This window comes from Salvelinus sp. IW2-2015, linkage group LG18, assembly GCF_002910315.2.
Source record: "Salvelinus sp. IW2-2015 linkage group LG18, ASM291031v2, whole genome shotgun sequence".
Lineage (NCBI taxonomy): Eukaryota > Metazoa > Chordata > Actinopteri > Salmoniformes > Salmonidae > Salvelinus > Salvelinus sp. IW2-2015.
The window spans coordinates 52,035,035-52,047,125 of record NC_036858.1 but is presented as its reverse complement, the minus strand read 5'-3'; positions in this window follow the sequence as shown (position 1 = coordinate 52,047,125).

The window sequence follows — 12,091 nt, the reverse complement described above, 5'->3', positions numbered from 1 at the left end:
CATTTTGAGCCTGTAATCGAACCCACAAATGCTGATGCTCTAGATACTCAACTAGTCTAAAGAAGGCCAGTTCTATGCCTTCTTTAATCAGAACAACAGTTTTCAGCTGTGCTAACATAATTGCAAAACATTTTTCGCATGATCAATTAGCCTTTTAAAATTATAAACTTGGATTAGATAACACAACGTGCCATTGGAACACAGGAGTGATGGTTGCTGATAATGGGCCTCTGTACGCCTATGTAGATATTCCATTAAAAATCAGCCTTTCCAGCTCAATAGTCATTTACAACATTAACAATGTCTACACTGTATTTCTGATCAATTTGATGTTATTTTAATTTACTTTAAAAATACAATTCTTTCAAAAACAAGGACATTTCTATGTGACCCCAAACTTTTTTTTGTAGTGTGTATATATATATATATATATATATGTATATGTATAGTGCCTTCAAGAATATATATGTATATGTATAGTGCCTTCAAGAAAGTATTCAGACCCTTTGACTTTTTTGACATTTTGTTACATTACAGCCTTAATCTAAAATGGATTAAATAAATCATCTACACACAATACCACATAACAACAAAGTGAAATGTATTAAAAATAAAAAACAGAAATTGTTTATTTACATAAGGATTCAGACCCTTTCCTATGAGACACGAAATTGAGCTCAACTATCTATATAAAGTCCCACCATTGACAGTGCATGAAACCAAGCCATGAAGTTGAAAGAATTGTCCGTAGAGCTCCGAGACAGGATTGTGTCAACGCACAAATCTGGGGAAGGGTGGCAAAACATTTCTGCAGCATTGATAGCCCGCTTGGAGTTTGCCAAAAGGCACCTAATGACTCTCAGACCATGAGACACCAGATTCTCTGGTCTGATGAAATCAAGATTCAACTCATTGGCCTGAATGCCAAGCGTCACCTCTGGAGGAAACCTGGCACCATCCCTACGGTGAAGCATGGTGGTGGCATACTAGTCAGGATCAAGGGAAAGATAAACGGAGCAAAGTATAGACAGATCCTTGATGAAAACTTGCTCCAGAGTACTCAGGACCTCAGACTGGGGTGAAGGTTCACCTTCCAACAGGAAAACAACCCTAAGCACACAGCCAAGACAACGCAGGAGTGGCTTTGGGACAAGTCTCTGAATATCCTTGATTGGCCCAGCCAGAGCCCGGACTTGAACCCGATGGAACATCTCTGGAGAGACCTGAAAATAGCTGTGCAGTGACGCTCCCCATCCAACCTGACAGAGCTTGAGAGGATCTGCAGAGAATAATGGGAGAAACTCCCCAAATACAGGTGTGCCAAGCTTGTAGCGTCATACGCAAGAAGACTCGAGGCTGTAATGGCTGATAAAGGTGCTTCAACAAAGTGCTGAGTAAAGGGTCTGAATACTTATGTAAATGTAATATTTCATATATATATATATATATATATATATATTTGTTTTATAAATGAGTAAAAATGTCAAAAAACTGTTTTTGCTTTGTCATTATGGGGCATTGTGTGTAGATTGATGGGGGAAAATATCCCAGATCCTCCACCAAATTTCACAGTGGGTGCGAAGCACTATGGCCTGTAGGCCACTCCAGGTCTCGCACCCACTGTGAAATTTGGTGGAGGATCGGTGATGATCTGGGGGTGCTTCAGCAAGGCTGGAATCGGGCAGATTTGTCTTTGTGAAGGACACATGAATCAAGCTATGTACAAGGTTGTCCTGGAAGAACTTGCTTCCTTCTGCTCTGACAATGTTCCCCAACTCTGAGGATGGGTTTTTCCAGCAGGACAATGCTCCATGCCACACAGCCAGGTCAATCAAGGTGTTGATATAGGACCCCCAGATCAAGACTCTGTCATGGCCAGCTCAATCTCCCGACCTGAACCCCATTGAAAACCTCTGGAATGTGATCAAGAGGAAGATGGATGGTCACAAGCCATCAAACAAAGCTGAGCTGCTTGAATTCTTGCGCCAGGAGTGGCATAAAGTCATCCAACATCAATGTGAAAGACTGGTGGAGAGCATGCAAAGACGCATGAAAGCTGTGATTGGAAATCAGGGTTATTCCACCAAATAATGATGTCTGAACTCTTCCTAAGTTAAAACATTAGTATTGTGTTGTTTACAAATGTATATGAACTTATTTTCTTTGCATTATTCGAGGTCTGACAACACTGCATCTTTTTTGTTATTTTGACAAGTTGTCATTTTCTGCAAATAAATGCTCTAAATGACAACATTTTTATTTGTAATTTGGGGGAAATGTTGTCAGTAGTTTATAGAAAAAAAAAAAAATTCTTCATTTTACCCAAACACATACCTATAAATAGTAAAACCAGAGAAACCGATAATTTTTTCACAAAAGTAGTGCCTTGGGATTTTAATAGTCCTGTATTAGAGGACCAATATAGCAGTCTGCAGCGCGGCAACAAACTTTATCCAATGTCCATGTCCTTGTTTAGCCACGACTCTGAAAAACATAGGATATTACAGTTCTTCAGATAACGTTGATAGGAGTCTCAAACGAAGCGCGTCCAGTTTATTCTCCAGGGATTGTATGTTCGTCAATAGAACAGAAGGTAGAGGCGGTTTATCCACTCGCCGATGTAGTCTCGTCAGGTATCCCGCATGCCAGCCTCTATAATGTCGCCTCTTCCTCTTTCGGGTGTCGGGGATTTGGGCCTGGTCTGGGATGAGCAGTATGTCCTTCGCCTCTGAGTCTTTGAAGTAGAAATCCTTATCCAAATCGAGGTTAGTGATTGCTGTTCTGATGTCCAGAAGCTCTTTTTCAGTCATAGGAAATGATGGCAGAAACATTCTGTAGAAAAAAAGTTAAGATCAGCGCAACAACAAAAAACACACAAAATAGCACAATCGGTCAGGGGTTGTAAAACGGCTGCTATTCCCACCAGCGCCATTTCAGAAGAAGTATTTGGCTGTTTTGGCTTCCAGAGCCAATTCGACTTTAAACAGAACATGTAAGGTCCTTGGGCTATAAGGAGTAATGTTAGGCTCCTTTAGTCCATTATTGTGCTAGTGGTAGGCTACATAGGGTGCTATAGGTCAGAGGTCAGGCTGATAAACAGGTTAACTAGCTGTAAACTGTTTCAGAAAAGCAGCAGAGTGGTTCTTAAGCTTCCCACTGGGCAAACACTGGTTGAATCATCGTTGTTTCCATGTCACTTCAATGAAATTACGTTGAACCAATGTGAAATAGATGTTGAATTGATGTCTGTGCCCAGTGGGTTGGTTCATACTACAGACCTTAATGGTCAAATCAGTTTTGTTTTTCAAATCTGTTTTGGAATACATACTGTCCAAACAAGTGACCAAATCGGATTTTTGTGTGTTCAGACCCATGTTACATATCTATGGTTTAGACGGTAGTCATTTGCTGACATGGCTACGCTAGTTGTCATAGTAACGACGGGTGTAGGCTGATGGTGGTGGTGCTTGTGCTTCCTCTCACTCAGAAGTTGCTGTTTAGCAAGCTAAGGTGACAACAATGCCTACCATATATGTTTTCCAGTTGCTTTGAATGTTCAAAATCATAGTGTAAGTACATGTTTAAAGTGTCAAATGATAAGATTAACCAACTGTCAAAACGAGTCCTTTTTGGCTAGCCACAACAGTCAACAAGCTAGCTAGCTGTTTAGCTTGCTAACACACTGAGATACCACATGTTCTTGTCAAACTGTCAACAGAGTAGCTAGCAAGCGACAGGATATGCCAAATAACAGTCTAAAATAAATCTGCTTTGACCATTCAGACACAAGTCGCATGTGCAGGAATCAGATGTGTATCTAATTTCAAATCACCTATGAATGTGTTTAAATCTGGATTTGACAATATCCGATTCTATGTGGTTTTTGGCTGTTCAGACTGCACAACAAAGATCAGATTCAAATCAGATATGGGAAATGTTTGATTTTAGTCACTTTAAACTGCCAGTGTGAACAAGGATTTAGACACCTCAGATAACTGTAGGTCTCACACCAGGTGAGAACAACTGCCCCCTCTAATTGAAACCATGAGTTCAAGGCCGACCCGTGTACTGCTGTCACGACTTCCGCCGAAGTCGGTCCCTCTCCTTGTTCGGGCGGCGCCCTCTCCTGCGCCTGACTTCCCGGCAACCAGTCACTCACCCCGTTACAACTGCAGGCTGTAGATTTCAGAAATCAGGGTTCCCCACTATAGTGACTGGGAAAATGGCAATCTTCATGGTCAATATTTGTGTCAAAAAAATTTGGAAGACAATCATGGTACCAATAATTATATTACACCAGATGTAAGTCCTTTAACCAATTGTTTTGAAATCACACACAGAAGTTATAAGGATAATTTTGTTGCTACCGGCAGCCTGCAGTACCGGCGGCCTTCAACTTGAGATACTCAATGAGCAGGGGCAGTTGTTTTGCCCTGGTCGAAACCTGCAAAGTCACTTCCTGGAGTAGCTCAAACTACGCATGTTATGTCTTGAGAATCTCCCCCATGACATGCCATATTAGCAAGCTAAAACTGACTTCCTTCCTTTGACTTCCTTCAAAGGTGCCATTGAGTCTTCACATAAGAATGAATGGTGTGACGTCATGTATTGCTTTGTATACAGTCAATGGGTCACACGTAGTCACACAGTCATATATAGCCTCGCAGGAAAGTGTCCCGCTCCTTTTTATTTTTTTCCTGGATAGTCACCCATTGAAGTGTCCTTGGGCAAGGAATGTTCTTTTTAAATACTCCATTGTTGTTTATAATAAGGCAATAGCATGTTACCTATTAAATAAAATAATTAATTTAGAATTTAAAACATGCTAAATAAATGATCATTTCCACTTCCCTCAGATTTCTTGAGGTCGAGTCATTTTTTTCTCATTGGTAGGCCACTGCACATCCTCCTACAAACTGGGATGTCCGTTCTGGGTTGAAATGAAAACAAAACAAAACAAAACGACAGGATCACAACCTGTGGTTGAAACAACTTTACAATCCTCACTTCCAATCCATATCTAACCGTTCTAACAGGTAGAAAAGCTGAATAGTAAACAGATTCTCTGTCTAAATGTCAGTTTGTCTGCTCAGGGGACCGGTTGGTTACCAGCCATGTTGTGGAGGTCCGAGTGGTCTTATACCTCCTGATTGAAATGTCAGGCTCACTGAGGGGCAATGTGAAACCCTAGTAGAAAGGACTACTACTGTGTGTGTTTGTGGTGTATACCCTGTGCTGGCTGCAATGGCGACACATGACCCCTCAACACCCCACCTACATACACACACAAGTGCGTGCACAGACACAAACCCTGATCCAGAGTCATGAGGACAAGGTGCATTCATTCCACAAGCTCTTAGTTGTACACACTGCCCCTGTGTCAGCCCTATTAGCTTTCATTTTACAAGGCCTCCAGACTCCAGGCCTGTGAACACGCTGTTTTGGAGGATTACATTATTTCTAAGTACATCAAGTGATACATTGTAAATACCTGTCAGTCTCATACCGTGAAACAACCAATCAGGGACCGGTGCCGCATACCGTACTTTATGGATACACCTTCACACAAATATGTGTAGATTTATCAGTCTGAAACAAAACTGTTTGTATGTTACAAATGTTGTTTACACTATACAGCTTTCTGTGCCCCCCCCCCCCTCCCCCGCAGCCTCCTCTGGAGGTTGAACAATGTTCAAATTTTCTGCAATATCTAAGCATCATTTTTTTGCTGTCTGTATCCTCCTGACTGGTGGTTTATTTATTTTTAAATCAACAAAATATACATCTCTGCATCTCTGCTAAAATCTGGGTAAAATATAGAAATATTTAGTAATTGCTTGCTTTTCTGAAGTCTGAAGTCTAGCAACCTTGCCAGCAGGTATGCCAGCTTAGATAGTTAGACCAAACTACTCTAACTTGTTTTAAAGTTGGGAGATTGCGAATCTACAGTATCTAGCTGGCTAGCTAAAGCCAACTGCATGAAATTGATAGATGGCTAGTACTACAAAAAAATCGAATAATAATCCTTTCGTGAACTAACACTTGCACCCAACTCTTTCCCTCTTACTAGCTCTGACTTTGCTGATAGCTACTTTATTGAGGGAAAATGTACTTACTATGACTGTGATATGTGGTTGTCCCACCTAGCTATCTTAAGATGAATGGACTACTTACTGTAAGTTGCTCTGGAAAAGAACGTCTACTAAATGACTAAAATGTAAAATTACAGAGAAACAACAAAATGTTTTCATTGAATTTATTCATCAAGAACAAACATAACTCCTGCGAGCAGTGGCGGATTTAGGTATAGGCAACATGGGCAGCCGCCCAGGGCGACACCTTTTTTTGTAAATATTTTTATATTTATATAGTTTTAAATGTATGATTATTTATTTGTGTTGTTCCAAATATCCCTCAGTCGAGTAGTACATTTCAAGCACAGATTCAACCACAAAGACAAAGAAGGTTTCCCAATGCACCAATAGGTAGCTGGGTAAAAATAAAAAGCAGACAGTAGCTAGGTTTCCATGCAATTGGCAACAGATTTTCATGTGAATATTCTACAATTGTCATGAAAACAATTATGTGCATTTTCCTACCAGAGATGTATTTCCATGAAATTGACTTGTTGCAGATAAAAGTATGTGCGTGATAAGGCAGTGCACATAAAAAATAACTTTTGCAGTTCAATTCCCAAGTAGGCCTACCGGATAGAAAATACACAAGTTAAGAGCAGTGGTTCCCAAACTTTTCATAGTTCCTTACCCCTTCAAACATTCAACCTCCAGCTGTGTACCCCCTCTAGCACCAGGGTCAGTGCACTCTCAAATGTTGTTTTTTACTATCATTGTAAGCCTGCCACACACACACTATACGATACATTTATTAAACATAAGAATGAGTGTGAGTTTTTTCAAAACCCGGCTCTGGGAAGTGACAAAGAGCTCTTATAGGACTAGTGCACAAATAATAATATAATAATAATCAATCATTTTGCTCTTTATTTAGCCATCTTACATATAAAACTTTATTTGTTAATTGAAAATTGTGAATAACTCACCACAGGTTAATGAGAAGGGTGTGCTTGAAAGGATGCACATAACTCTGCAATGTTGGGGTGTATTGGAGAGAGTCTCAGTCTTAAATCATTTTCCACACACAGTCTGTGCCTGTATTTAGTTTTCATGCTAGTGAGGGCCGAGAATCCACTCTCACATAGATATGTGGTTGCAAAGAGCATCAGTGTCTTAACACCCCGATTTGCCAAGGCAGGATACTCTGAGTGCAGCCCAATCCAGAAATCTGGCAGTGGCTTCTGATAAAATTACATTTTCACAGAACCGCTTGTTGCAATTTCGATGAGGCTCTCTTGTTCAGATATTGGTAAGTGGACTGGAGGCAGGGCATGAAAGGGATAACGAATCCAGTTGTTTGTGTCATCCGTTTCGGGAAAGTACCTGTGTAATTGTGCACCCAACTCACTCAGGTGCTTCGCTATATCACATTTGACATTGTCTGTAAGATTGAGTTCATTTACACACGAAAAAATCATACCATGATGGAAAGACCTGTGTGTTGTCCTTGTTAATTCAGACAGAGAAGAGCTCCAACTTCTTAATCATAGCCTCAATTTTGTCCCACACATTGAATATAGTTGTGGAGAGTCCCTGTAATCCTAGATTCAGATAATTCAGGCGAGAAAAAACATCACCCAACTAGGCCAGTCGTGTGAGAAACTCATCATCATGGTCAAAATTATGGTCAGTAAAGAAAACTTTATGCTCGTCTCTAAATTACATTTTTTTTGTCAATACTTTGCCCCTTGATAACCAGCGCACTTCTGTATGTTGTAAAAGTGTTACATGGTCGCTGCCCACATCATTGCATAGTGCAGAAAATACCCAAGAGTTCAGGAGCCTTGCTTTAACAAAGTTAACCATTTTCACGGTAGTGTCCAAAACGTATTTCGAGCTGTCAGGCATTCCCGACGCCAAGTGGCGTCGGGAGTAACTGCTTCCACGCGCGTTACCACTCCACTATGTCTCCCTGTCATGGCTTTTGCGCCATCAGTACAGATACCAACACATCTTGACCACCAAAGTCCATTTGATGTCACACAGTACTTTAAAAAATATCCTCTCCTTTTGGGATGGTTTTCCAGTGGTGTGCAGAAGAGGATGTCTTCCTTAATTGACCCCCCATAAACGTAACGAACATATACCAGGAGCTGTGCCAGGCCCGCCACGTCAGTTGACTTATCCAGCTGTAACGCATAGAATTCACTGGCTTGTATGCAAAGCAGTAATTGTTTCAAAACATCTCCTCCATGTCACGGATGCGTCGTGAAACAGTGTTGTTTGATGAAGGCATTGCCTGTAGAGTTTTTGGCCATTTCCTTCAGCATTGTCCCAGCCATATCCACGGCAGCAGGAAGAATTAAGTCCTCCACAATAGTATGGGGCTTGCCTGTCCTAGCCACTCGGTGGCTCACCATATAAGACACTTCCAGACCCTTCTTATTAATGGTATCTGTTGCTTTTATACATGTCTTACTATTCGGAAGTCGTCTTAATTCTAGATCAAAAAACTCCCATGGCTTATTTTTCAAATTGGCATGTTTTGTTTCTAAACGTCTGCACAAGAGTGAAGGTTTCATCGAGTTGTGAGATGGTACTTTCACACATATAACATACTGTGGCCCCAAATCAATGTAGTTCTCATCATATTTGCGCTTCTTTGATGGTCCAACGTCCCTGTCTGTTGTTCGGTGCTTTCCCGGGTAAGGGGGCAGTAGCTCTTCGGCTGCATCAGATTCACAACTGTCAATGTCCATGCTAGCTGGGCTAACAACAAATGTAGAATTACTGATGCTAGCATTGGAAGTGCTCGTGGAAGGAGAACAACTTGTGTTGTCGACAGGTGCAGGTGTAGTACTGCTGGTAATAGCAGTCTCTATGGACGGGGGCCTTGCTTTTTTGAACCATTTATCAATTTTCAAGCAAACGAAATGAGCAGCAGCTACGTTTGGCTACATACGGACCGTTAATGAAATTCCTGCGAGATAGTAATGGTTAATGTGATTGGATGTTAATTATTTGACTGGGCTACATGTATTTGACATTGTGTTGTTATTTTGCTGAACACTAACGTAAACTCACCCCATTCCGTACAAATGTGCGCAACCGCAACATTCAAACGAGGCTACAAAGAAAACTAATGGGACTGTAGCGACTGTGTTGTCTTCAAAATCGGGGGTGTGAACTAGGTTTCTATTCAAGCGTTGATCGACATGGTAATGGTTCTATTGGAGAAAAGTTGAAAAAACTGACCCTCCGTTACATCGTGACGTGTCATGTCGTAACGTACAGCACGCATAAAGCAACTATTTCTGTCTTACAATCTCTCTCCACCAGGTGTAGCACTTCTCTCATCGTTTAAAAACAAGAAATGGATGGTGACGGGGGTAAGGGGGGGATACCTAGTCATTTTTTGCGTCATCATTGCATGCGATCATCATTCTCAAAGCCACTGTTTACTTCTAAGATCACTTTAGCACCGCATTAAAAACCCGATTAAAATTCGACACAAACCTTCAAATAGGTATGTAATGACACATTATATAAACTCTTTATAGTGTTTTATTTACATTTTAGAGGCGATAAGGTGATAAGTTGGACAGATCGAGTGAAAAAAAGCAATTTTCCCACACAACATCTCTCCTTCTCACTATCACGCATTAGTTTCGCTTCCCAACCCGCCATTTAAAAAAAAGACCTGACGGGGCTTATTGCCTGCTTGAATTATGCAGAAACGGGCAGCGTTTAGGTCATGTAGTTGATTATGTTGTAAAGGGGAGAAATTGTGCTTTACAATGGTATTGACATTACAGTTGATCTGGAAGTATTACATTTTTGGGGCGCTAAAATAAGGGCAATTGTACGGACCAAGGCGATGTACGAGTTTACGTGAGTTTACGTTAGATGGTTTCATTTTATTTTGGGCAGTGAAACGAGGCTACTCAGGCGAGAAAAAAACCTCACCCAATATAAATGGACTGTTTGAAAATGTGAAGGAAAAAAAAAATATATATATTATTATGATTTTTTTAATGTGTATCACATTTTTATTTAGCATACCCCAGTTTGGGAATACCTGGTCTAGAGTATTTAGTTTATTCTACATTTGGAAAGTTTACCAACACATGCGCTTTTCCCATCTGACATGTACTTTACTCGCATAAAGAGGTTGGATGGAACCTGGTTACCGAATATTAATATATTAAGTTATATATCTAAGGGAAAAAGTCACAAAACCCACAACTTGGTAACAAGAATACAACTTCCACTTTCAAAACTACACTATATTATATATAATAATATGTAGCTAGGTTAACAGGATTTCTTCATATTTTATTGTGTTACAAAGTCGGGCTAAAAATAAATGTTTATTTTTTGTCAACGATCTAGACAAAATACCATAAAATACCATACCATAAATTCTAGAGAATCTATTATACAGACACACACACACTCCTGTAATACAGCCATAAATACTAGAGAATGCATTATACATACACACAAATGAATAATACTAACAAAAATAAAACACAAATATATCTTGTTAAGATAAGTATTCACCCCCCGTCAATACATGTTAAAAACATCTTTAGCAGTGATTACAGCTGTCTTTTTGGCTTAGTCTCTAGAAGCTTTGCACACCTTGATTGTGCAATATTTGCCAATCTCTCTTAAATAATTCCTCAAGCTCTGTCAATATGGCTGTTGATCATTGTTAGACAGCTATTTTCAAGTCTTGCCATAGATTTTCAAGCAGATGTAAGTCAAAACGGTAACTAGGCCGCTCAGGAACATTCAATGTTGTCTAAGTAAGCAACTCCAGTGTAGATTTGGCATTGTGATTTGGGTTTATTGCCCTGCTGAAAGGTGAATTTGTCTCCCAGTGTCTGGTGGAAAGCAAACTGAATCAGGTTTTCCTCAGGGATTTTACCTGTGCTTAGCTCAATTAAAAAAAAAAAAAATCCAGAAAAACACCCTAGTCCTTGCCGATGACAATCATACCCATAACAAAATGCAGCCATCAACATGCTTGAAAATATGGAGAGTGGTACTCAGGGATGTGTTTGTGTTGGATTTTCACCAAACATAACATTTTGTATTCAGGACAAAAATGGAATTCCTTTGGCACATTTTTTTGCAGTATTACCTTAGTACCTTGTTGCAAACAGGATGCATGTTTTGGAATATTTTAAGGCTGTATAGGCTTCCTTCTTCCACTCTGTCAATTAGGTTAGTATTGGGGAGTACTTACAGTGTTGATGATCCATCCTCATTTTTCTCCCATTACAGCCATTAAACTCTGTAACTGTTTTAAAACCACTATTAGCCTCATGGTGACATTTCTGAACAATGTCCTTCCTTTCCATCAACTCAGTTAGGAAGGACACATGCATCTTTCTAGTGATTGGGTGTATTGATATACCAACCAATCCCTTATTAATAACTTCACCATGCTCAAAGGAATAATTAAAGCTGACAGTCCCCAAAATCGGGCACTAGAATTACTTTTTAAAATATGTACGTCAACATGACTTATTTTATTGATTTCCCACCGTTTTAGAAGTCAGAAGACAGCCATCCAGACCTTCCGAGAACAATGTCAAAGTCCTGTCGAATAAACGTGTATTTGCCTCCCTCTGGTTGTCGGCTGTATCACAAACGGCCGTGATTGGGAGTCCCATAGGGTGGCGCACAATTGGGCCAGCGTCGTCCGGGTTAGGGTTTGGCCGGGGTATACCGTCATTGTAAATAAGAATTTGTTCTTAACTGACTTGCCTAGTTAAATAAAGGTTAAATAAAAAATAAATACAAAAAGAATGCGACCTACACACTTCTTTAAACATAAAATAAGTAAATAAGTAATTTTGTATGGAAGTCAAACATCTGTTTTACGTTGGAGGCAGCAGACATTTCATATGCTCAGCAAAAATAAACAAATAAATTGAGCCCTTTACATAGCCCGTATCCCATTGTCTATAGCAGAGGCATGCTGTTAAAATGGCCCAAATGTTGAT